We start from the raw sequence: 24,338 nt of genomic DNA on the forward strand, positions 1-24,338 counted from the left end.
AGAGTGCACTACACTACAGTAACATAACAGTACTGCCATCTAGCGAGAGTTTCATAAGTGGTTAGAGGACAAAGCGCGCGAAATTTGTCCCGTTACTTTACTTTCCTTGCTTGCTGATGCTCTCACTGCTTTTGTTGATACCGTGTGATATTAGCAAGTTTCTTTTTCGGAGTATATTTTGCAAGATTTTAGTGAGTTTTACTTGCTGGTGAATATCTGCGACATACTGCGAGTGTGAAACATGCGCAATATGAATACAGTGTGCAATTTAATAGATCAAAACGTGGAACACGGCCATAGGATGAAAGTGAAAGAACTTGGTGCATCCAGACCCGCATTAAAGATCTTTCCGAAACGCGTCTTTTCATATGATTTGCTGCAAAGTGTCAGAAAATGTAATGATGACATATAAAAACACTAACCTAAGATTTTAACTCGAAGTTAGCTTCTAATGATATTTAATACCTGATTATAGAAGATACAGTACGTAAATTTATGGGTAGAGAGTGATCTCCCACCCCCTCCCCCTGAATTCTTAGTTGTTTATGTCAGACTAATCTGTAGCGTTACCCGAGGTCTATGTTGGCTCCGATCGATAAATGCCACAGCCTTCCCCGGTATAGAAACCACGAGCCGCGCCTGATCTGTTGTGAATAATGTACCCATCAGTACATTTTCCTCTCCTATATGAGTTGAGTTTAAATAAAATTCATGATTATTCCGCTGATATCCGAAATCTCGTAGCTCACTAGCATTTGTTATACGGCTATTTGCAGCGTTATTTTCTACATCTAAATTTCCGCCACTGCTGCTAACAACATCTTTCCTGACTGGTTCCATAGTGACAAATAAAAAAAAAAAAGCGTGGAAAATTAAAGTACTTATCGTCGTAACAATATATTACGAAGCTTTTAAAATCATTATGTGCAATTGACACTCCGTCCAAATGGCAACTAATTGTTGCCTGCGTTATGGTCTGCGTAAAAATGAACAGCATAATCATGCCAGCTTAATAATAGGTTGGGATGGTTCCTACTTTTATTACAAACTGGTTGCCTGCATCTTTTTGGCAGCTTACCTCTAGTATATTATTAGCATAGTTTTGATCTGTAGCTTTTTCTACATCCTCTGTTTCTCTACTCGTCTCATTCATGCAAAAAAAATAGTTCAAATGGCTCTGAGCACTATGGGACTTAACTACTGAGGTCATCAATCCTCTAGAACTTAGAACTACTTAAATCTAACTAAGCTAAGGACATCACACATCCATGCCCGAGGCTGGATTCGAACCTGCGACCGTAGCGATCGCGCGGTTCCAGATTGTAGCGCCTAGAACCATCCGGCCACTCCGGTCGGCTCATTCTTGTACAATAGTTGCAAACATGAAACACAAAAATAAAGTACAATTAGAACATTTACAATTTTTGCAATACTATACTTTTAACTATATACTTATACGTTCATTCAGCACTGTCCTTTAACTGGTAGCCAGTTGAAATGGGGGATTTAATTATATTTTTTAATTTGCATAAATACTGATAAGTCTTTGAAGATACGTGGGGAGGGCAGCAGACCGAACGGCTGCTAATGTTACGTTCACCTGAAGCACTACCATTTCTCATTATGTCTTGTATAGCAATTCCCGCCGAAGTTATCGCTTTACCTCGTTTCGTCTTGATAGCAGCAGTTCCGGAACCTTCATCTGCGGCCTTCCTTTTACTAGATAAATAAATTTCTTCTGATCGTGTCGCGTCGATTACACTTTTTTCTTCACACAAAAGACGGAGTATCCCCATAAAATATCCTACGCCGGAGGAGTCCGAAACAGGAGAAGTGATTATTCAAAGATAACTGTTAACAAGTGAACGTTTTAAAAAATTTAAATTACTGAGATAACAATGATTCTGTACCACGTGTACTATATTATCTTGGTGGGGGTATCTTCCTATAAATCATGAGAAAGAAAGACAAACAATTAAGAAATTAGTTTTTCGGGTATCATAGTTCAGGTACACTAAATTTCTCTAAGGCAGCGATGTTTATTACTATGTCGCTGTACGGGAGTCTTTTCGATGGTCAGATGACGGTATGTTTGTACGATTCTCTTGTGTGAATGATTTCTTGAACGTTAAATTTAAAACTTAGACTTTTACTTCGTAAAAATTACAGCCATTTTCTGCGCATAGCCCTCTCGAAAGCATTGGCTAGGTTTTGGTACCCAAAATACAAGTTTAGATGTGTTTCTCGATAACGGAAAAATATTTTTTAAACGGGGATATGGAAGATGATTGCCTAGAGAATATATCGTTAAAATTTGAGCAGTTTGCTGCGTTTATCTATTATTTAGATTTGACCTCATACTGCATTTTACATGTTGGAGCAGGGTGAACAACTGTGTATTTTAGAAACGGATAAAGATATCAAAAAAATTTTCAAGGTTGGTCGAGATCAGGATCTTAGGAATATATCATAAATATTCAGCCATTTGCTGTGCACAGCCGTCTTGGAATCCGGTTTGGTTCAAATGGCTCTGAGCACTATGGAACTTAACATCGGAACTACTTAAACCTAACTAACCTAAGGACATCACACACATTCATACCCGAGGCAGGAGTCGAACCTGCGACCGTAGCGGTCGCACGGTTCCAGACTGAAGCGCCTAGAACCGATCGGCCACCCTGTCCGGCAATCCGGTTGGGTTTCCGTCCGCTAATGACCGAGGAAAAATACTAAAAAATTCTTTCTGTAGGGTTTTCCGAGGAACTCATTTGCTCCATTTACCTAAACAGGGAGAAGTGTGTAATATTGATACTTTGAACCTGTACTGTAGGATACTAACACTTTAAAGGGCGCTGTCCTATTTGCCACGAAGATTTTCATGGAAGTTTTTGCCATAAACGTGAATGAAGGAGCGAATTTGGTAAATGTACGTAATCTCTGTGATATCGATATAATCAGATTCTTTGTAATACTGTGATTGAGACCAGGGATGCATGCTAGAGTAAGATAGATAGCAGCAGTAGCAGTGCGTGTTGGGTATCCAAAAGGATGGAAGCTGGCCTGCTGCGTAGTGGAGACAGCATTATTTAAAAAGTATTTTGTAATAATATGGTTCAAGGAAAAATAGTGAGTAAAGGAGACTATGTTAATGGAGGAATGATAAAAGCCAACTTTCAAGGTAATCCAGTATTTTTATATTTGTAACAGTGTAGTTTACTGTCGTCAGACCATTGTGTATGGATGAAGTGCGCTGTGTAAATTTTTTTATGAAGCACAAGGCCTTGTCTTATAGTTGAAACAACTATCAAAGAAGGCAATTGTGTTATTAGAAAATATTTTGCAAACTTTTCTAGGTGTGAGAACTTTATGAAAATGTGTATTGATGTCATGGCGTAATGAATTTTTAACCTACTCCGAATTCTTCTTTTGTTTCCTTTTGCTTGCTCAATATACAGATTGAATAACATCGGGGAGAGGCTACAACCCTGTCTCACTCCCTTCCCAATCACTGCTTCCTTTTCATGCTCCTAGACTCTTATAACTGCCATCTGGTTTCTGCACAAATTGTAACCCTGCTACCTTTAGAATTTGAAAGAGAGTATTCCAGTCATCATTGTCAAAAGCTTTCTCTAAGTCTACAAATGCTATAAACGTAGGTTTGCCTTTTCTTAATCTAGCTTCTAAGATAGGCCGTAGGGTCAGTATTGCCTCACGTGTTCCAACATTTCTACGAAATCCAAACTGATCTTCCCCGAGGTCGGCTTCTACCATTCGTCTGTAAGGAATTCGCGTCAGTATTTTCAAGCCTTGACTTATTAAACTGATAGTTCGGTAATTTTCACATCGGTCAACACCTGCTTTCTTTGGGATTGAAATTATTATATTCTTCTTGAAGTCTAAGGAGCTTAAGCCTGTCTCATACAGTTTGCTCACCAGATGGTAGAGTTTTGTAAGGACTGGCTCTCACAAGGTTGTCAGTAGTTCTAATGGAATGTTGTCTACTCCCAGGGCCTTGTTTCGACTTAGGTCCTTCAGTGCTCTGTCAAACTCTTCACGCAGTATCATATCTCCCATTTCATCTTCATCTACATCCTCTTCCATTTCCATAATATTGCCCTTAAGTACATCGCCCTTGTGTAGACACTCTATACGCCTTCCACCTTTCTGCTCTCCCGTCTTTGCTTAGAACTGGGTTTCCATCTGAGCTCTTGATATTCATACAAGTGGTTCTCTATTCTGCAAAGGTCGCTTTAATTTTCCTGTAGGCAGTATCTATTTTACCCCTAGTGAGACAAGCCTCTACATCCTTGCATTTGTCCTCTAGCCATTCCCGCTTAGCCATTTTGCACTTCCTATCGATCTCATTTTTGAGACGTTTGTATTCCTTTTTGCCTGCTTCATTTACTGCATTTTTATATTTTCTTCTTTCATCAATTAAATTCAATATTTCTTCTGTCACCCAAGGATTTCTACTAGCCCTATGGAGAAACATTGCTAGGTCGGCGCTGACCTACAGGGTCCTCGATCGCCGATTTCATGATTGATTGATTACTTTTATTGTAAAAGTTTTGTTTCTGTCATTTGACATTAGATTTACCGTACTTTACTCAGTGTCCGTTCTTTCTGAGGTTTCCTGTATTTCTCATTGCCTCCCGTGTTGCAAACGCTCCGACATCCAAACCACACTGTATCAACGGTCTCGTCCGTGCACAACAAATGGCTACGTAAGGGTGCTGATTGTTGGGGCGGCATCTGATGCTTTAAATTCCTCTCGCCAATAATTATTATCCATTGCTCACATTTCTGGCTAGAACAGCCGGAGACAGCGGTGATGTGTGCGTGAGTTTTGTGTGTGAGTGACTGGATGAATATGCATGTGTGATGTGCTTCCTTTCTGAAGAAGGCTTTGGCTGCAAATTTATGCGATCATCCTTTGTGTCGTCGCTGTTTCCTGCTCGGCTTGTAACAAACTATCCGTTTCACAGTAGTTATTCCTTTATGAAGTTTGTTGTAAATAATCCACTGAATCCAACAGGAACACTGACGAACATAATTATAATACCAGAAGAAGAAAATGACATTCATTAAACCACATTAAGGTTGTCTGTAGCACAAAGAGGGTTTCACAGCGCTGCAGCCAAAGTTTTGATCACTTACTTTTTGATATAAAATGCCCGACACACAGCAAAGAAAAATTTGAAGCTAAACTGAAAACGTATCTCTCTGATAGCTCCTCCTATTCCGCGGAAGGTTATCTGCTACTGTAATGTGTAAATGGTAATTGGTAAAAATTACTAACATCTGACTGTCTTTAATCAAAAAAACTTGAAAAATTAATAAATGATCAGTATGGAAGCATATTTACAAAAATACTGTTGTTGTTGTGGTCTTCAGTCCTGAGACTGGTTTGATGCAGCTCTCCATGCTACTCTATCCTGTGCAAGCTTCTTCATCTCCCAGTACCTACTGCAACCTACATCCTTCTGAATCTGCTTGGTGTATTCGTCTCTTGGTCTCCCTCCACGATTTTTACCCTCGACGCTGCCCTCCAATACTAAATTGGTGATCCCTTGATGCCTCAGAACATGTCCTACCAACCAAGCCCTTCTTCTAGTCAAGTTGTGCCTAAACTTCTCTTCTCCCCAATCCTATTCAATATTTCCTCATTAGTTACGTGATCTACCCATCTAGTCTTCAGCATTCTTCTGTAGCACCACATTTCGAAAGCTTCTATAGTCTTCTTGCCCAAACTATTTATCGTCAATGTTTCACTTCCATACATGGCTACACTCCATACAAATACTTTCAGAAACGACTTCCTGACACTTAAATCTATACTCGATGTTAACAAATTTCTCTTCTTCAGAAACGCTTTCCTTGCCATTGTCAGTCTACATTTTATATCCTCTCTACTTCGACCATCATCAGTTATTTTGGTCCCCAAATAGCAAAACTCCTTTACTACTTTAGGTGTCTCATTTCCTAATCTAATTTCCTCAGCATCAACCAACTTAATCCGACTACATTCCATTATCCTCGTTTTGCGTTTGTCGATGTTCATCTTATATCCTCATTTTAAGACACTGTCCATTCCGTTCAACAGCTCTTCCAAGTCCTTTGCTGTCTCTGACAGAATCACAATGTCATCGGCGAACCTCAACGTTTTTATTTCTTCTCCGTGGACTCTAATTCCTACTCCAATTTTTTCTTTTGTTTCCTTTACTGCTTGCTCAATATACAGATTGAATAACATCGGGGACAAGAGTTACTGAACAGGGCCTTCCGACATGCCTTCACAACTGAAGACGAGGTAGATATTCCAGAATTCGAATGGAAAACAGCGGCCAACGTGAGTAACGTAGAAGTACATATCCTCGGAGTTGGAAGTAGCTTAAATTACTTAATAAAAGCAAGGCTTGTGGACCAGGCTGTACACCAATTAGATTCCTTTCAGAGTGTACTTAACAATCATATACAACCGTTCTTTCTACGAAAGATCCGTACCCAAAGACTGGAAAGTAGCGCAGGTCACACTAATATTCAAGAAAGGTAGTAGTAATCCACTAAATTACAGGCCCATGTCATTAATGTCGATATGCAGAAGGATGTTGGAACATATATTGTGTTCGAACGTTATGAATTACCTTGAAGAAAACGGTATATTGACACACAGTCACACGGATTTAGAAAACATCGCTCTTGTGAAACACAACTAGCTCTTTACTCGCATGAATTGTTGAGTGATATTGACAAGGGATTTCAAACTGTTTCCGTATTTCTTGATTTCCGGAAGGCTTTTGACACTGTACCACACAAGCAGCTTGTAGTGAAACTGCGTGCTTATGCAATATTGTCCCAGTTAAGTGACTGCATTCGTGATTTCCTGCCAGAGAGGTTACAGTTCGCAGTAACTGACGGAAAGTCATCGAGTAAGACAAGTGATTTCTGGCGTTCCCCAAGGTAGTGTTATAGGCCCTTTGCTGCTTCTTATATATAAACGATTTGGGAGACAATCTGAGCATTCGTCTTAAGTTGTTTGCAGAAGACACTGTCGTTTATTGACTAGTAAAATCACCAACTAGTAAAATCGTCAACAAATGGCAAAACGATTTAGAAAAGATAGCTGTATGGTGAGAAATTTGGCAATTGACCCTAAATAACGAAACTTGTGAGGTCATCCACATGAGTGCTGAGAGGAATCCGTTAAACTTCGGTTACATAATAAATCAATCAAATCTAAAGGCCGTAAATTCAACTAAATACCTAGGAATTTCAATTACGGACAACTTAAATTGGAAGGTGCACACAGAAGGCTCTGATGAAGGCTAACCAAAGACTGTGTTTTATTAGTAGGACACTTAGGAAATGTAACAGATCTACTGAGGAGACCTACACTACGCTTGTCCGTCCTCTTTTAGAATACTGCTGCGCGGTGTGGGATCCTTACCTGATAGGATTGATGGAGTACATTGAAAAAGTTCAAAGAAGGGCAGCACGTTTTGTATTATCGTGAAATAGTTGGGAAAGTGTCACTGAGATGATACAGGATTTGGGATGGACATCATTAAAACAAAGGCGTTTTTCGTTGTGGAGCGATCTTCTCACGAAATTTCAATCACTTACTTTCTACTCCGAATGCGAAAATATTTAGTTGACGCCTACCTACATAGGGAGACACGATCATCATGATAAAATAGGGAAATCAAAGCTTGTACAAAAAGATGTGGATGTTCGTTCTTCCCGCGCGCTGTAAGAGATTGGACTAATAGAGAATTGTGAAGGTGGTTCGATGAACCCTCTGCCAGATACTTATAAGTGATATGCAGAGCATCCATGTAGTTGTAGACGTAGAAAGCATGGTTATCACATCACTTCCTTCTGTTTCTGTTTATCCGAAATACAGCAGCAAAAAACAAGTTCCATTAACGAAGGCAAATGTGTCGTATTACTAAAGAAAATACGCATTCAAGAACAGAAGAACGTTCTAAACTGCCTTCCTGACACTTAGTAATTCATGTAATATCTATAATTTTTAATACTTAAGATAGTTGTTGCGCGCACACGACGGAGATAATGAACAAGATACAATCGAGTAGCAGTCTGCTATGTTTTGGGCTATTTAAAATGGCAGCTGGCCCCGCTCACTCTTTGCATCAAAACAAAGTACAGAGTAAGTCTGCAGTGCTACCTCCCTTCTTTTTTTATGTAAATGATAAGTGTACCATCATTTTGTTTTTATCAATTACACAAAAAACCACTAAATCAGTCACCTTTATGATGAGATTCGAGGGAACACACCGAAATCAAGGAGCCTAATGGTGTGGGGGCTCGCCTAAATCAACCTCGAAGGGAACAGAACACTCGGACATTAAACGTACCTTAATTACCAGAATTTTAAATGTCTAAACGTAAAAGTTTTACTGTACCAATTTTAGACAATAATATCAACTATTGAGAACAAAAACGCTTATGTTTTTATCGAAATTGTGAAGTACAAGCAAATGAGTGGATCTTTTATATGTGTGGTGTATGTTCTTTCGAACACTTCAAGTCATCTCGTCTTACAATTTCCGAAAGAAATACGAAATGAGTTAAGACAAGGAAAATAAAAATGTTTGTTAACATTAATATTCCATTTTAACGTATATATTCTCACAGAGATGTACAAGCTTGAAAAAAATATAGCCACCCCTTATTACACTGTGTGTCTAAACGAGACAGAAGGCAAAAGAGAGTGAGTGCGAAGGAGATAAAATTGCTCGCTAAAGGAATTAATGTCATTTGTTTCAAAAGTTATAACGTAGCGCTATTATATCAATGGGATGACAGATGGCGCAATCAATTTGGAAAACGGGGTATAAACAGCCCTCTGGAAGGGCGTTGACGTAGTTTATTGCCTAACTTGGCGACGCTATTCAACATGTGAGATGGTTGCACTTAACTGACAACAATTCAGTAATCTAGTTTACAAAACACTGTACAGAATTTTTCATTTCATTGCGTGCGTTTCTTTCTTTTTCTCACTTTAGAGCTGTGTTGTCTTTTCCTTTAATGTGTATCGTTCTCAACACATAGTCATTCCATTGTTACAAAATAAGGCGTCTGATACGTCTTGCGCTGCGTATGTGCCGGTCTTAGCCGGCAACAGGAGTTGACTTTTTCCGCTCCTTGAAACTAGGATTATATTACTCTGAAACTGTCTTCGTTATTATGAGCTATATTCTTGGCTCATGGAGCAGAACCATGTTATTTGACGATAGCACTGTTGCTGAAAATTTAAAAATTATGATGTGTATTCTGGTGAAGATAGTCCTAGAGCTATCGAAACCTGGTTAATGTGTTTTTTTAAAAAAAGTTTATTGAAACCGATTGGATGACAGTTACATTTTATATGTCACGACTAATACTAGCCGAGGAAGTAGGACCCGAGCAAAGAGATATCCAGTCGGACTGACATATGACGTTGTACGCTGACCAGGACGTCATTCGGAAAGGCCTCAGGTGCTCAACAGGTTTAGGAGCAGTGGAAAAGTTACACAGTAGAATCATTGATACCTCAGCACGACACACAAGGGTTGTGCTGGAAGAACAATATTAGACATAAAAATAAATACAGAATTGTCATTTTCAACATCAGGTTTAGAGATAGACAGCACATGGTTTTTGTATTTATTTTCTAGATCCGCTAAATTTTCTGCTAAGGAGCATGACCTTTCTTAAAGTCTGTTTGCCTTACTTTGTTGACTACTTTACTTTGCGGCGTAACCAAGCAAGATCTCCGATTGCTGTTAAGACACAGCGCAGTCTCTGTCACCTTAATTCACAATAAATGTTCCTAAGAAGATTTATTATTTACCGTCCATTTTATTCATTCTCTTTAATTTAAAGACTTTCTTGCAGACAGGACTCAACACGTCGCTCTTAGCGGAACTAAATCGACAGATGTAAAGGTAATTATCTGGAATACTGCAGAGGAGTGTGATACGACCGTTGCTATTAACAGTATGTACAATTGATCTAGTAGAAAGCGTCGGATGCTCTTTAAGGCCATTCGCAAATGATGCAGTTGTCTGTACCAAAGTAGCAAGCCCAGAAGATAGTAAGAATTTGCTGAACGCCCTGCAGAGAATTGATGAATGGTGCAGACTCTGGCAGTTGCCGCTGAACGTAAATAACATATTGCGCATACACAGGAAAAAAAAAATCCACTACTGAACAGCTACACTCTTTGATAACAAACAGCTTGAGACAGCATCTGCCGTAAAATATCTAGGCATAAGCGGCCGGACTGCTCGAGGGGTTGTAGGCGCTGCAGTCTGGAACCGCGCGACCGCTACGTCGCAGGTTTGAATCCTGCCTTGGGCATGGATGTGTGTGATGTCCTTAGGTTAGTTATGTATAAATAGTTCTAAGTTCTAGGGGACTGATGACCTCAGAAGTTAAGTCCCATACTGCTAAGAAACATTTGAACCATCTAGGCATAAGTATTCAGAGCAACCGCATAAAACATATAGAGGGAGAAGCAGACACCAGACTCAGATTCATCGGAAAAACCTTAAGGAAATGTAACTCATCCACGAAAGAAGTGGCATATGAAACGCTTGCTCGCCCGATTTTTGAGTATTGTTCATTATCTGAGATCCCTAGCAGGTAAGACTGATAGAGGAGATAGGGAAGATCAACGAAGAGCGGCGCGTTTCGTCACGGGATCATTTAGCTGGTGACAGAGCGTTACAGAGATACTAAACAAACTCCACTGGCAGACGTTACTAGAGAGACGCTGTGCATCACGGAGAGATTTACTATTGAAATTTCGGGACAGCACCTTTCAGCAGGAGTTGGACAACATATTACTGCCCCCGCCCCACATACATCTCGGGTATTCGAGAAACAGGAGCCAATACAGAGGTTTACCGACAATCACTCTGCCCACGCATTATTCACGAGTGGAACAGGGTTGGAGGGATCAGATAGTGGTACCGAAAGTACCCTCCACCACACATCATTTGGTGGCTTGCGCAGTATGATGCAGATTGAAATCCGGCATCTGCGCTACTTACGCTACATTCAGCTCGACAATCGAGTCTGTGGTACGCAGCCAGGATTGTTGCCGGGCGTGCACAGGCGGCGATACAGTGGGCTGAGTGTAGCTGCGGAGCGCGCATCATGTCCCGAGTGAGAAACGCAGGATGATGCCGCCACGAAGGGTCCATTGGCACCCAGACCTCCCACCATGTATCCACAGGCAGTCAACTGCACACCGGTTATAGTTCAGGTAAGCAAAAGGTTTATTCTTTCCTTGAGTGCCAACGAAATATTTCGTTCACAGGTAGCCACACAAACCAAACACTCGGACCCGCTTTGGGTTCAAATCTTTACTTTCGCGAACACGTCACAGTTGGCACACATATTCGCAAAATGATTTCTTATAGTCTTTGCTCTATTTCCCAAATAATACGGTCATTTGGTAGTTTTTCGTTTTTGTTTGAAGGTGGCAGGGGTAAGACACACGGAGCGAAAGTCTACAATTTGTACAGAAACCAGATGGTTGTTATAAGACTCGAGGGATATGAAAGGGAAACAATGGTTGGGAAGGGAGTGAGACAGGGTTGTAGCCTCTCCCCGGTGTTATCCAATCTGTATATTGAGCAAGCAGTAAAGGAAACAAAAGAAAAATTCGGAGTAGGTATTAAAATCCATGGAGAAGAAATAAAAACATTGAGGTTCGCCGATGACATTGTAATTATGACAGAGACAGAAAAGGACTTGAAAGAGCAGTTGAACGGAATGGACAGAGTCTTGAAAGGAGGATATAAGATGAACATCAACAAAAGCAAAACAAGGATAATGGAACGTAGTCGAATAAAGTCGGGTGATGCTGAGGGAATTAGATTAGGAAATGAGATACTTTAAGTAGTAAAGGACGTTTGGTATTTGGGGAGCAAAATAACTGATGATGGTCGAAGTAAACAGGATACAAAATCTAGACTGGCAATGGCAAGGAAAGATTTTCTGAGGAAGAGAAATTTGTTAACATCGAGTATAGATTTAAGTGTCAGGAAGTCGTTTCTGAAAGTATTTGTATGGAGTGTAGCCATGTATGGAAGTGAAACATGGTCGATAAATAGTTTGGACAAGAAGAGAATAGAAGCTTTCGAAATGTGGTGCTACAGAAGAATGCTGAAGATTAGATGGGTAGATCACATAGCTAATGAGGAGGTATTGAATAGAATTGGGGAGGAGTTTGTGGCACAACTTGACTAGAAGAAGGGTTCGGTTGGTAGGACATATTCTGAGGCATCAAGGGATCACCAATTTAGTATTGGAGGGCAGCGTGGAGGGTAAAATTAGTAGAGGGGGACCATGAGATGAATACACTAAGCAAATTCAGAAGGATGTAGGTTGTAGTAGGTATTGGGAGATGAAGAAGCTTGCACAGTATAGAGTAGCACGGAGAGCTGCATCAAACCAGTCTCAGGACTGAAGACCACAACAACAACAGTCTTGGCTCTAGTTCCCAAATAATACAGTCACTTTGTAATTTTTCTTTTTCGTTTTTATTGGCATTTATGAGGCTAACCTTGTCCTTTAGAAAAGCGTTTAATTTGTATCTCATCACGCCAAGTAAAGGCGAGTAAATAGCAGATAGTCCGATGTGGTTTACTGAATTCTCATAACGTTACCGGCGCTGCACTATTTTAAATTAAGACATGAGGCGTAGGAAAGATCTGCACACGGCGTAGCAAGAAAATCCGAAAAGTATTTTAAATCAGACGCCAGCTAAGTCAAGCAGATTAAAAAACGGAAACACGGAGCATCACTGTACAGTATGCAGGCTATTAACTTCATCAAAACTTTCGTCCACTAGACACCATTAGGTAGGTTTCGAAGCTTGTTGCATAAATTACCATAAAACAAAATACTTACAGTCAGAATACTGCTTCAATGTAAAATACAGGGAGTCTCAACGAAAGACGCCCGGGAGCGGTCCGCAGGTCGCGCGGCACGACTGCCGCCACCGCATCCGCCGGCCGCTGCCTCGCCCGACTCTTGGACACTAATCAGCCGGTAGTCGACTGCGCGCGCGCTTCCCCTGAATCAGGCATTAACAACGTTGCCATCTGATCCACTTAAGCTGCCCTTTACCTGCAGTAGGTGCTCAAAATTATGTCCGTCTGTGGTAAGAGCTGCCTGATATCTGAATTTCCCTACCGAATTGTGGGAAATAGCTGTTCGAGCATATGGGGATTGGTTGTATGCCACAGAGGAGTGTTATGGGACCATTGCTTTTCACAACATATATAAATGATCTAGTAAACAGTGTCGGAAGCTCCATGCAGCTTTTCGCGGATGATTCTGTAGTATACAGAGAAGTTGCAGCATTAGAAAATTGCAGCGAAATGCAGGAAGATCTGCAGCGGACAGGCACTTGGTGAAGGGAGTGGCAACTGACCCTTAACATAGACAAATGTAATGGATTGCGAATACATAGAAAGAAGGATCCTTTATTGTATGATTATGTGATAGCGGAACAAACACTGGTAGCAGTTACTTCTGTGAAATATCTGGGAGTATGCGTATGGAAATACTTGAGGTGGAATGCTCATATAAAATTAATTGTTGGTAAGGCGGGTGCCAGGTTGAGATTCATTGGGAAAATGTAGTCCATCAACAAAGGAGGTGGCTTACAAAACACTCTTTCGACCTATACTTGAGTATCGCTCATCACTGTGGGATCCGTACCAGGTCAGGTTGACAGGGGAGATAGAGAAGATCCAAAGAAGAGCGGCGCGTCAGAGGGTTATTTGGTAAGCGTGATAGCGTTACCGGAGATGTTTAGCAAACTCAAGTGGCAGACTCTGCAAGAGAGGCGCTCTGCATCGCGGTGTAGCTTGCTGTCCAGGTTTCGAGAGGGTGCGTTTCTGGATGAGGTATCGAATATATTGATTGCTTCCCCCTACTTATACCTCCCGAGGAGATCACGAATGTAAGATTAAAGAGTTTCGAGCGCGCACGGATGCGTTCCTGCAGTCATTCTTCCCGCGAACCATGCGCGGCTGGAACAGGAAAGGGAGGTAATGACAGTGGCACGTAAAGTGCCCTCCGGCACACACCATTGGGCGGCTTGCGGAGTATAAATGTAGATGTAGATCTTGTCTTGTAACATTCCCCAAAGATGAAACTCGCACGAATTTAGATGTGGAGAATCATTGGCGATGTGTGGATATGCATTGTCCTGCATGAAATAATCGTACATGTTTTCGTTAGGTCTTAGTTCTCGAAAAAAATTATGAAGTATATTTTTCAAATACCTGACAGAACGTTGTAGAGGTTGCTGATGTAATTCATGCGGATTTTCGGAGCTGCAACGTCGATTGTTCCTAGAAGTTACATATCCTGACAAATGCAGCCATGCGTCATCAGAAAAAAAAGTATCTTCCCAATCGTCCAGACTGTAACAGCCAGCTGCAATAACGACGTCGAGCAACAGTATCTGAGTTCCTCAGCTGATTCACTACCGATATTTTGTATGGTTTTAATTTTAGTTTGTGTATAGCTCTGTGAGCAGATGCTCCTGACTCACCAGTTTGAAGGGCCAAACGGCGCAGAGATTTTCTCAGGTCTATTCCCAAGCGCTTTATTTTCGGTAAAAACACTAGGTTCTCTAGCCCTTTGTTTAACACAAATCCAGTCCCTTGAAATTTCTTCACTAATTTGCAGATCGTCGGATTATTGGGAACATGCACGCCGGGAAATTTTCGTATCTATTCAAGCCGATATTCCACATACGATTCTGTTTCTGCATAGTTCAACACGAGAATAACTCGTTGATCCTTCGTGTATACCATACTGAATGGAAACACGACAGGAAACCCAAAACAAAACACCCGAACACTCAGTCGCACAGTATAGAAGACAGGCGAACGGAGTTTCTGTCTGAGGACCGGGCCCAGCGATATACGGGCAGGGAAAGCCCCGGACTCGGCGCAGTTGCAATAATGACGTATAGAAACAGTATTTGAAGCCATTGGACTTAAAAAAAACTCAAAAGGAAATAGTGCTACACTAAGTCGCACAGTGTAGGGGCATGCACGAACTATTGGTGTCCGACAACTATGCATAGCGACAAGCGGCCGGCACCAGCCGGCAAACGCGACCCGCTGAGCCCCTCCCGGGCCTCTATCGAGATACACTAAAAGTTCATGTCATTTGTATTCATGGTCGTGTAGTAGTTTAGTGGGCGTTACATTGCAAAGAAAAAACTAATAAAACGTACAACTTAATTCATATTCTTCTTCAACATAAAATCGAAGTAGCTGCTAAAGATTGTATAATACCTGCCTCTCTTAGTTGTCCCTAGAGCACAGTAGTCACATATTACTCTGAAAAATGTCTTGTTCAGAGTTTCCATGTCGGTTTACATTAGTGTCATGGAAACAATAACTTATTTTCACATACAAAATATAGCTTCTAGCACTGCTAGTTTCTTGATAGCGTAAACAAATAGCTAAAATGAGATTGCTATATCAAAACTTAAGTGCATGTCTTTTCAGGTTAAAGAAAGTAATGGAAATACAGACTACTCTTTTATTTCTCATACAAGTAATACCTCAATCCAGTATACTCACTGTACCAACTATAAGGACTTTTCAAAGAGTGTAGTTTTTTGAATCCGTCATAACACTTCTTTATCTACCGCTAGTAAATAGATATATTTTATAATGATTCTCAGCTTTAAAACATGGTAGCTAAGTATGTAAATATTTCTATGGACCCATTGTAAAGCAACTGTCATTTACTATTGCGTTTATGCAGAGCAGAAGATTTCGGATGTGATTTTAGCAAAACTATTTATCAAAGAGAGTATTTTTGTCCTCGTCCTGACTTTTCACTGTGTATTTTCTTTCTAACGTGTTCTGTCAGTGCGGTTAGTGTGTCCTTAATTTTTTCTTGCGGAATGATCTCTTCCTTCCGCAAATGTGGCAAAGGACTTGTCCAATCATTTGCTTCTTTTTTGTTGCTCAGTACTTTATCATGTGTGTCCGCTGTGATGTAAACTGGAACTTATTTACTATTTACTCCAAAGGTTCCATGATATCGACACAGCTTGTGTGTTGCGCATTTGCATATTCATTACAAATCAGTTAAATTACTTAAAAATAGGTTCAACGGGATTAGTTTCAGGTTCAAAGCGGGATATCGAAACAAGCTAAATGTCATTGCCTGTCAGAAAATCTTCTCATTTTCTACAAGTAAATCCGATGCGTTGTCTGTAAGGAATGCAACACGTTTGTCAACCGTGGCTATGTTTGTGAATCTTTCTTATAGTAGCAGATGCTGTTCACTTTAGGGCAAATAGTTGAACATATACAGACAAAAGATCATAGAAAGCTAGTAAATATTTGATACCATCTCGTGCAGTCGGCACTGGCCCAGCTATATCGATGAGTACTAAAAGCATGGGTTGTGTTTGTAGTATTGAGTGTAGCTCGATGTTACAGAAAGTCTCTGTAGTTTGTTGGTGTAGCCTTGTGGCACACGAGACTGGTTTTTTAAAACTGTTCAATATATTTGGCCATATTTGTAAAATAACAGTATAAATTCAGTTTCCTCCAGCAAATAGTAGCATCGTAGTGACCCCAGACACAGCGAATATGCCAAGCTAAAGGTTCTCTCCACGTGCTAGGTTACATACATACACTCCAGGTGTGACGACTGACATGGCGTCGGTAGAAAGAAACGTCGTTGTGTATCTTGCAGTGCAGCTAAAATTTCTCAAACTGGTTGTCTGATAAGAAGTGTTCTTATTTGATGAGCATCGAGAATCTAAATCCTGCAATGTTGCCATGTTACTAAACATGTCCAAATATCACTGCGTGTAGTGAGTGTGTTTCATCAAAAGTATTCTGTAGTTTGTGTCTGGTTCAGTGATATCAGGAAGTTCAGTTAATCCTCGTGGCAAACGCTACTGAACGACATTATCCCTACCTTTTACGTGCATTGCCAACGGCCTTGCCGCAGTGGTAACACCTTTTCCCGTCAGATCACCGAAGTTAAGCGCTATCGGGCTGGGCTAGAACTTGGATGAGTGATCATCCGGTCTGCTGGACGCTGTTGGCAAGTGGGGTGCACTCAGACCTTGTGAGGCAATCTGAGGAGCTAATTGATTGAGAAGTAGTGATTCCGGTCTCGCAAACTGAAATACGCCCGGGGAGCGGTGTGTTGACCACATGCCACTCCATATCCGCACTGAGTGACGCCCGTGGGCTGAGAATGACGCGGCGGCCGGTCAGTACCGCTGAGCCTTTATTGCCTATTCGGGCGGAGTTTGGTTTAGTTTAGTTTTTATGTACATTTTCTCAAAGTCGTATACTTCAAGAAATACTTTCGATCTAGCATTTCTAGGGCGCACTAACTTGCATGTTCAAATGGTTGAAATGGCTCTGAGCACTATGGGACTTAACATCTGAGGTCATCAGTCCCCTAGAACTACTTAAACGTAACTAACCTAAGGACATCACACACATCCATGCCCGAGGCAGGATTCGAACCTGCGACCGTAGAAGTCGCGCGGCTCCGGACTGCAGCGCCTAGAACCGCTTGGTTACCGCGGCCGGCACTTGCATGTTAATATAAAGCTAAGTGCCTGGTGATCACAGTACACTTTTATGTTTTTACCATAAATGTAATAATTAGTTTTCATAAAAGTCATAATGGCAGATAGAGCTTCAAGCTCGGTAGCTGAATGTTCACGTTCACATGCACACAAAATCCTATTTGCAAAACTGGTTACGTCAGTCCCAACTTGACAGTTTCTCTCATCTGAAATAGTCCATTCCTGTAAAGGATGCATCAGTGGAAACACAAAAGTCTAACCTCATGTCAGGACGACGTAATAAATCGGAATTCGTAAGTGCATCTTCAGTAGCATCAAAATCTTTTTGTCAGCTATCTGACCACATCCTAACTGTGTTCTTCTTTAGTAATCCACAGTTGTGATGGTTGTTCATTATACGCAAGTTAAGCAATGCGCGGACAAATTTCGACACATAGCTCATCAATATTTTTATATACAATTAAATTTAATAAAGGCAAATTTACGTTTATTAAACACTGGTGGACAAATACTCGGACGATATTAATTGTACGCCCTGGAGCAAGGAGTTTGCTAAGCCCAGTGTCTGTAAATGAAATAGCTATGTTGTCACATCTGCGTCTTATTTTGCTCTTAAATTACCTTATTATTCAATTTCAGAATAGCAATACTTTCATGCCACATCGGTGAGGCGGAATTCCAATCGCTTACTTTTTGTTTATAATATAAGACTCTTCGAAGGGATTTTATTTCTCGATATAAAGGAAACGAAAATATCGGCATAGCTGGTTTCCGTGGTAAGTCATTAACGGGGTATTGTCAGACTGTGATCGGTAATAAAGGTTGAATCAGCAATGCAGGCATGCATAAAGATACGTTCCTGAGACGGTAATTCGACTTAGTAAATCGTGAAAACGTAATGAACGTAGGTTCTTTGAATCATCGTGCAAATTTGTATGTAGGCGGCTACAATGGCCTCCTATCAACCGCATCACCGCATCAAGACTTCCCGTCCTGTCATCTTACAAATTCTGAAAGAAATGCGAAATAGGGGGTCTAATGAAGCAGGGGATACAACCCGTCGGCTTTGACCAATGACGTCATACATTACTCATAGATAGTAATGTCTTCTCTTTGAGCCATAGATAATAAAACAGTTCTGTGTTCCGGGTAAGCGCTATCATTGTACATTAAAATAACTGAATGTGATTTTAAAAGAGATCGCTACATCTACATCTACATCTATACTCCGCGAGCCACCTTACGGTGTGTGGCGGAGGGTACTTATTGTACCACTATCTGATCCCCCCTTCCCTGTTCCATTCACGAATTGTGCGTGGGAAGAACGACTGCTTGTAAGTCTCCGTATTTGCTCTAATGTTGCTGAAAATACTCTTTGTGTGCATTAAGTGGTTGTTTCTAATTCATTCGGTACTTAATTTCATTGTTAGTGATATTGAGGTAATTTGGACTATTAGATTCTTATTTTAAAACAATTTTTAGTATTTCATTATCGTTTGTAGGTATGGATTTACCTATTCCGATGAACCTTGATGATTTACGACAGGCTGTGGGCGAAGACATGTGGGCACGATTTATTTTTTGTAAATGTGGTCCCATTGCCGAGTATGTTCGATGTCGTGAGTGCGGCGAACATATGCGCCTCACAAGTGTATCTCGTTGCCGTACTCACGACCAATTCGTATGGTGCTGCAGCAGAGATAGGTTGTGGCGATCCATTGGAAGAGGGACGTGGTTCGAAAAATCTAAGCTCGCCTTGAGAGACATTATGAAAGTCACTTACTGTTTGTGTTTGAGATATCCTGTGTGGTTGTGTGTGCATTAATGTCGTGTGAGTACGCGTAAAGTCGTGGGTTGGTATTCTTTTTGTAGGGAAGTGTGTGCGGAGTACATGAAATATAGGGGGCCGTAGGGAGGGGGAGGGGAGGGGGGCGGGTGTTACGGTCGAAACTGACGAATCGCATTTTGGCAAAAAGAAGTACAACGTGGGGGAACCTCCTGTGGGATTATGGGTTTGGGGGGTAGTAGTTTCAGGCCAGGTGTGTGACGATGTTATGTTCAAAGTAGTATCCAATCGAAGGAAGTAAGTTTGGTCAGCTTAATTGAAGATCACGTTGCAGAGGAGTCCACTGTAATTTCAGACGGGTTTTCTTCATATAGGGATTTAGAGGACAGGGGTTATCAGCATATCGTAATAAATCACAATATTGAGTTCAGATCATTATTCACAGGGGCTTGCACAAATAGCATAGAGGGTTATTGGTCAGCTGTGAAATCTATTGTAGGGAAAGTTAAACGCTAGATTTCCTCACTTCAAAGGACAAATCGGTCGCTAAAGAAAAGGTTTCAACGGAGCGTTATTCAGTGGGATCTAGAACGATACAGTTTTGTTATTTTTAAATTGTCAAACAGTTCACGTCAAGTTTTTCATATAAAAAGTAATTACTTTAGAGTTTCTTGACATCTGTGTTTCCTCTCATATGGCCTGGAGATCGCACTACCACGTAATTTCCGTAACATAAACACAATTTTGCATTCCGATCTTTTTCTCTCAAACTGCTCACCACGTTTCTCGATCTTCTTTGAGGTGCACTATTATTCTTTTGCCACTAGCTATAGCTTTCTATTTAATCATTGTGCTACTCACGACGTAAATATTGTTAGTTCATTATGTGTTTCCTCTTGTTTGGATTGTTTACCTACATTTTGCCAACATAACGAAATACATGTTCAAAATTAACGTTTATTCATGTAGATTTTTATTATTACTATGATAATAATCCTCTTTTGGAGGTGTAGGTTCGTATTATTATTATTATCCTCTATAAGTGTGTTATTCTATTATTTGAAATATGTACTTGATCGTTCTACAGGGTTTTACTTTCTGCTTTGGCTTTCTGTATGCAGTAATTTCCTTGTAGGGCTAGGAGGTGTATCTTTATTGTTGGTTCTAATTATTTTCACTTCTTCTCTAGTGATTCGGTTTCTGGTTATAATATGGAGTGGTTTGTCCCATACTTCCAGGCTCTCATGTGTTCTTTGTATCTGACATCAAATGTTTTACCTGTTTGTCCTATGTATCTGCCATCACAAGTGTTACACTTTAGTTGATATATACCTGCTTTCAGGTGTATGTCGACTGTTCGTCAGTTTTGGGGTGTATTTTTGTATAGAATTGTCTGGTGTGTATGCTATATTTATTCCCTGTCTTTTGAAAATGTTGCTGACTTTATGTGTGAGTTTGTGACTGTGTATCATCTTGCGTTTTCTTTCATAATTTTCTGATTATTCTGTGACGTTGTTATGGTATTGACTGTATGCGGTTTTGTTGTGTCGCTGTCTGCAGTTTGGTGTTTTCTGATTTTATTTTATTTTTAATTTTGTTGATTAGATGAGACAGTGTTACTATTGTAATCATTGTTTTGTGATATCTGTATTATGGTGTCAGGTTTTTTTGGTAGTTTTCTTTGGTGAGTGGCACTGTGTTTAGTATAAGAAGCATGTGTCGAAGTGCTTCTCGCTTTTGTGACTGTGTGTGGTTCGAGGATTGGGGAATAATAATATCCGTTGCTGTGGGTTCACGGCAAATTTCAAACCTACTGAATAGGATGTTGAGAATCAGAGACAATGATGATCTTGTTATTGGCGTTCAGACAATACATTTGGTGAGAAAAACTTAATCATAAATACAAATTAACATCCTTTTCGTCTGTCAGGGCTTACTTCTGATCTGCATGTGATTATATCGTAACAAGTTTCCCCTCAGTGATGAAGTACTCAAGCATGCAGAGGTTGCAGAAATTTCCAAAATAGGGGATGCCAAGTTTCCTTCTGTGGAATTTCTTGTAGAAAGGTTTTCATCACTGCCGCCGAGGAAGGGAAGAGAGTCAGTTGAGGGAGCAATGAAAGTGCTTCAGAGCCAATTTGTGGCCCTGCAGATTGATGACTCTGCTACGGTTGAGAGCAAGAACTTGACAGATGATACCAGATTGCCTCACTTGATGAGCATTCGTGGAGCTGATGGTGTCCCTAAGTACAATAGGTTATCCAAGCCAATATTTTCTGTTTTGACTCAACCGCACAGCAATGCTGAATATGAGAGTGTGTTCAGGTAGGTGAAGGAGAGTTGCAATCAGTTTAGGTCCTCCGTATCGAATGAAACTCTGGGATCCATTTGTGCTTTGAAAACAAGAGGCAGTGCTCCATGTTAAACGATGAGTTTTCCCTCAGAATTTCTGAAGAAATAGAAGAAAGCTGCTCATCTTCATCTCTCCTCTGCATCCTGCGATGGAATATAGCCAGTAAATAATTGTAAATAAATGTTCAGTTTAGTAGTTTTGACAGTGTCGTTCATATTGTGGCTTGCAAGATCAAGTGCAGAAAAGCTCATTTTTGGGTAGTGTGTGAACTGTTCCCAGTGTTGAATGACAACAAAAGAACACTAATCAGACGTTAGTTTTCAACATGTACTTCATTAGGTTGGCAACATGTAGGTAAACAAACCAAACAGGAGGAAACACATAATGAACTCACAATATTTACGCCGTGAAAAACCACAGTTTTCGAACAAATAACTATAATTAGTGGCAAAAGAATGATAGTGCACCACAAAGAAGAAGGAGAAACATGCAGAAAGTTTTGATTGCAAAATTGTGCTTACGTTTCGGAAATGAAGTAGTAGTGCGACCTGCAGACCAGGTGAGGGGAAACACAGTTGCCAGCAAACTGTAAGTAATTACTTTTTACATAGAAAACGTGATGTGAACTGTTTGACAATCTAAAAATAACAAAACTCTGTCGTTCTAGATCCCACTGAAGATGCCTTAGAGAAAGAAATGGCGAAACGCCTCTGGAAAAATAAAGTTACAGCAAGAAAAGGCATTTTATTTACAAAACAACTAAATATCTCGAAAAAACGCATCTTACGAAAAAATCATCCAGCTAAAAATTAATAATCTCAAGGGCGACTTTTTTCTGTGTCAAAACCAGCCAATCCTAACGCACCAACCCCATTCGTGGGGGGCAAAACATTACTTCTCAAATGGGAGCCCCGTCTCATTTATTGAAGATTCGGATTCTTCGATAAAGATATCCAGGGTTTAGCACAAACCTTTTTTTTTCCTTTCGTATTAGTTAACGCTGGACTAGAGAAGAATTCTATTATTCTGTTTTTTACAGTTAAGAACCGACTCATTTGAATGAAAGGGAAAACGGGCGTTAACTGCAACGTGCCCATCTGATAATTTGTACCGTACTGGGACTCGAACCTAAAAATTAATTGTACGCTCTGGAGCAGAAAGCTTGCTAAGCCTAGTGCCTGTATCTAAAATAGCCATACTTTTACGCCTGCGTCCAATTTTGAACGAATTTTTTTATTCCATTTCAAAATAAGAATGCTTTCGTCCCACGGCGCTGAGGCGGGAGGCATTTATTTTCCAAATAAGGAAATAAACAGGCGCGGCAGTCATGGACTGTGCGGCTGGTCCCGGCGGAGGTTAGAGTCCTCCCTCGGGCATGGGTGTATGTGTTTGTCCTTAGGATAATTTAGGTTACGTAGTGTGTAAGCTTAGGGGCTGATGACCTTAGCAGTAAAGTCCCATAAGATTAAAAAAAAATACGAAAAATAAAAAGGAAATAAACTGCTTACCTTGTCAAAAGCAATCGCTTTAACGGTTAATACATTTATCCCACTGTGAGACAAAAGGGTCAGTGCCTTCGTAGAAAAAGGTTTGCTGTTGCCTACGGATCTTCTTCATTCGAAGCAATTCGGCGGTCACAATTGGCTTACTTCAGTGGTCCAAATATATGGAAATCGCATGGGGAAAGGGCGGGATTGTATCGAGGATGTGTAAGGGCTTCACGGCGAAACTTCTGCCACGTAATGGAAACGACAGGCACGTCAGCGCCGGGAAACTCATGATGACCTTTCGCTTTAAGTGCAAGAGCCGGTCACTAATTGATCTTCTTGAAAACGGCCCCAGAATTAACTTACTGCAGTAAGTGGACGCTCTCCAAACCTTGAAGCGCACCATGAAGTCTGTACGCTTAGGGATGTTTACAGACTCTATTATTGTGTTGCGGCATACTGCACGCAGACATGTTGTCAAGTAAGTTTCGACCACCTTGCAGAAGTTTCGCTGTGGAGCCCTTACACATCCTCCATACAGTCCTGATCTGACCTCTTGCGATTTCCATGTCTTCGAGGTACTGAAGAGAGACAATTGTGGCCGCCAACTTGCTTCGGAGGATGAGGTGCACATATGTACGCCCAGGAGCCGAAAGCTTGCTCAGCCTAGTGTCTGTGCCTGAAATAACGATGTTCCGTAGGCATCCGCAAACATTTTTCCAGGAACTAAATTAGAATTATATTAATACCTTCAGCTGCTAACGGGCGTTGATATATAACAACGGGGACAGGTGAAAATGTTTGCCTCGACGGCTCGAACCCGGGATCTCCTGCTTACATGGCAGACGCTCTATCCATCTGAGCCACCGAGGGCACAGAGGATAGTGCGACTGCAGGGACTATCTCGCGCACTCTTCACGCGAGACCTTCATTCTCAGCTTGTATGCCTACACACTACATTCGTAGTGTCCCACCCCAACACACTCATTACTCGTGGAAGACAATCTTACCAAGTCCCGTAAGAGTTCGGGAATATGTGTGCATCCGCACAGAAGAAGAAGGTCATGGCCGGTATTGCCAGAACTATATACTTTT

Source organism: Schistocerca piceifrons, chromosome 1 (assembly GCF_021461385.2).
Source record: "Schistocerca piceifrons isolate TAMUIC-IGC-003096 chromosome 1, iqSchPice1.1, whole genome shotgun sequence".
Taxonomy (NCBI): Eukaryota; Metazoa; Arthropoda; class Insecta; order Orthoptera; family Acrididae; genus Schistocerca; species Schistocerca piceifrons.